A 3,607-nucleotide genomic window follows, 5' to 3' on the forward strand; every position below is an offset into this window, starting at 1 on the left:
GTCATCAATTACATTACCATAACCTGGACTAATAAGGGAAACCGAATATGCACAAGACAGTAACACTCACTTGAAGTTGTAAGGAAAGAGTATCATATCTTTGTTTTGATTTAATACCAACGATTGTAGCAAGTTGGCCTTGGCTTCTTTGGGATGTTTTTCAACCGTATATGCATCTATGAGATTTGTGTTAATGAACCCAATATCACCGATTTGTCTTTTCTTCAATTCGGCGATCTTCAATCTGCATAATATAGTGAGGATAAGTATAAATACATGCAATGAAAGAGCTAACCTATATAGAGAGACTTAATGACAGAAGTAGTACTACTTACAGACAGTAGCAAGTGATCGTTGTTTTATCGAGGGCCTTTTGATTGTAAAACTGGAAGAAATCCTCAAATGGAACATTCAGCAGTTCAATTCCAACGAGGTCATGCTCCGGTTTAACTCTCAGCGTCAAAGTACTCATCCCATCAGACTCTCTGCAGGTTTTCATGTACCAATCATGTAGTCTTCGCATCATCGTGCTTAGAGATCTTTCATCTTTGACGAGAGGCTTCCCGTAATGGTATTTGTGTTCGTCCACCTCCATGATTTCATAATGTACATCGTCGGGCAGGTAATCTCCAAGATTGCTATAACCGGGCACCATACTCAGATCATTAGCGACGATGTCTTTTGACATCTTGAGCGGGGGGCACGATTGGTTCGCTTGTTCGCCGAGCTGGGCAATTTTTTCCCAGCTCGTCGTTCTTTCATCCTTTTATCACTGACAGTACTTCCCGACCGCTCCGCTTCGGCATATGTCTTTGCAAGAACGCGCTCATAGTTGCCTCTCGGCGGAGACTTTGGTGGTTTTGTCAGGGCAGCCAGAGTGCGCTTTGCTTTCACCGGATCTACCTTCTCCTCCGGAGGTGGATGTTTCTTTGCTTTCACCCCTTCAAAGAAGTTCTTCACTTCGGCTCGCACGATCTTCGCATTCTCCTCCTCGGTCCTCTCGTATGGTAACTTCTCTGGAGTCTTCAGAGAAGGACCGAATCTGTATTGCCTCCCGCCTCTGGCAGCTGTACTGCTAGACGTCGGCAGAGCAGACGGAGCGGCTGCGGCTGTCTTCTTTCCTTGCTTACGAGGCGGAGGAGAAGGACTACGACGCGCCGGAGCAGCCGCAGCGGCGGCGGGTCTCTTCCGCCCTTGCTGACGAGGCGGAGAAGGAGGAGGCTGGCTGCTCTGGCGCGCCGGCGCTGGCGGAGAAGGAGGCGGAGTGCCGCCACGCGCCGGAGAAGGAGGCAGAGTGCCCTGATCACTCGTCGGAGGAGGAGGCGGAGTGCCCTTACTCGCCGGAGCCGTCCAGTTCGGAAGCTTGATGAGCTCCTTCCGCCATAGGCATGGAGTCTTCAGAGCAGAACCCAGCCGAGTCTCCCCTTCACCGGTAGGGTGGTCAAGCTAGAGCTCCTCAAATCCCTCCGTTATTTCATCCACCATCACCCTAGCATATCCCTCTGGAATCGGCCGACAGTGGTAGGTTGCGCCGGGTTCAGTAGGTAAAACAGAGCCAACAGCCGCCTTGACTTTCAAGTTCTGCCATTCCGCCATAAGGTGGCAATGTTGAGACTCGGTGATAGCATCCATGGGGTAGATAGCAGGAGCCGCATGCTCCAGCTGAGGCAGCTCGGTGGAAGCCACGCTGCTTCTCCGCTGAGATGGCGGTGTAGCTTCGGGGGCAGTTTCGGCATCTCGATTGCCGTCTCGTTCCTCTAGCGCTTGAACCCTTTCGTGCAGCTTCTGAATTTGGATCTGCTCCACTTTTTTCCTCCTCTCCTAGGTTTTGTAACCGCCCGCGTCCGGAAAACCAGCCTTCCACGGAACGGAGCCTGGCGTGCCTCGTGTCCGTCCAGGGTGCTCAGGATTCCCGAGGGCCATTGTGAGCTCGTCGTTCTCTCTGTCTGGAACGAACGTCCCTTGCTGCGCTGCATCGATATAGTGCTTAAGCTTCTTGACGGGTATTGCAAGTTGCTCGTCCGTCCAACGACACCTCCCTGATACAGGGTCCAAGGTTCCGCCAGCCCCGAAGAACCAAGTCCGGCAACGGTCTGGCCAGTTCATTGTCTCTGGTTCGATCCCTTTATCAAGCAGATCCCTCTCAGACTTGGCCCACTTAGGCCGGGCTTTGAGGTAGCCACCTGACCCCGTGCGATGGTGAAGCTTCTTCTTCGCAGCATTCTTCTTGTTTGTCGCTGACATCTTCTTACTCTTTTCCGATGTCTTGTGGGCCACAAATGCGGGCCAGTGATCTCTGATCTTCTCATACCGGCCGATGAATTATGTTGTCTCTTCTTTGTCGACAAACGTTTTCAGCTCATTCTTCCACCTCCTGAATAGGTCTGCCATCTTCTTAAGAGCATGAGACTTGATTAATTGCTCTATAACTGGCTTCTCCGGATCCTCCTCTGGCGGTAGGGTGAAATTTGCCTTCAGCTCAGTCCAAAGATCATCTTTCTGCATATCATTGACATAAGACACCTCAGGGTCTTCCTTCTTAGGCTTATACCATTGGTGGATGCTGATCGGGATCTTGTCCCAAACTAGAACCCCGCACTGAGCAGCAAAAGCATCCTTTGTCCGGAGGGGTTCAATCGGTTGGCCGTCGCGCGCGATTGCTGTGATCTCAAACCTTTCATCCGAGCGCAACTTTCTCTTTGGGCCTCGTCTCTTTACCGCAGTTGTGCTCGATCCGGAGGGCTAGAAAAAAGAAGAAAGACGAGTGTTAATTAATATGTGTACATACCAAAACAATGAATGCATCAATTAGCTAGTCAGCACAGGCTTAACTAATATATTTACCTGGCCGGACTCTGTTCGGTCACCGGAGCCGTCACCACGGGCTCCTTCCTGCACCAGCATTGGGTCACCGGAGCCATCATAATCATGTCTTTCCTCCTCCACTCTTCGATCATCGTAGCCTGCTTCTTCACCCTGTTCTTCCAGACCATCATTGTCGTTAAGATACGACAAGATATCACCTCCGGCTAAGATTATGTCCCCCAACACCTCTTCTGCTTGCTCATCTCGTCCGTGCTCCATTGTTTCTGCAAATATTACAACATGGCAATTATTACACAAACATGACAACAGGTGGATATATTAGTGCAAACGTAGACCTAGCTTATTCCGGGTTTGGGGTGGCCTAGGCAACGCTTCAAGGGTAGGGGCGCGGCGGGAGGGGGTAGGAGACCGACATCGTTTTTTTCTAGGGTTTGGGTGTCCTCGAGAGTTTTGGTTGAGCGAGAGGGCCGGGGGGTGCTCCCGTGGTATAAGTTATCACGGTCGAAAGGGGGTATACATATCGACCGTCCATCATGTCGAAGTTATCTGGGAGGGAGTTATATATATCGACAACGACAACATACATACACGGGAAAATAATGTTACCGGGGAGGGGGTATATCGACCCCCCACGTGTTGAAGTTATCGGGAGGGGGTTATATCGACAACGACGACATACATACACGGGGAAATAATGTTATCGAGGAGGGGGTATATCGACCCCCCCCTCGCGTTGAAGTTATCCCCCCTCGTGTTGAAGTTACCGGGAGGGGGTAATATC

The sequence above is a fragment of the Triticum aestivum genome, chromosome 1D (genome assembly GCF_018294505.1).
Source record: "Triticum aestivum cultivar Chinese Spring chromosome 1D, IWGSC CS RefSeq v2.1, whole genome shotgun sequence".
NCBI classification, from domain to species: Eukaryota; Viridiplantae; Streptophyta; class Magnoliopsida; order Poales; family Poaceae; genus Triticum; species Triticum aestivum.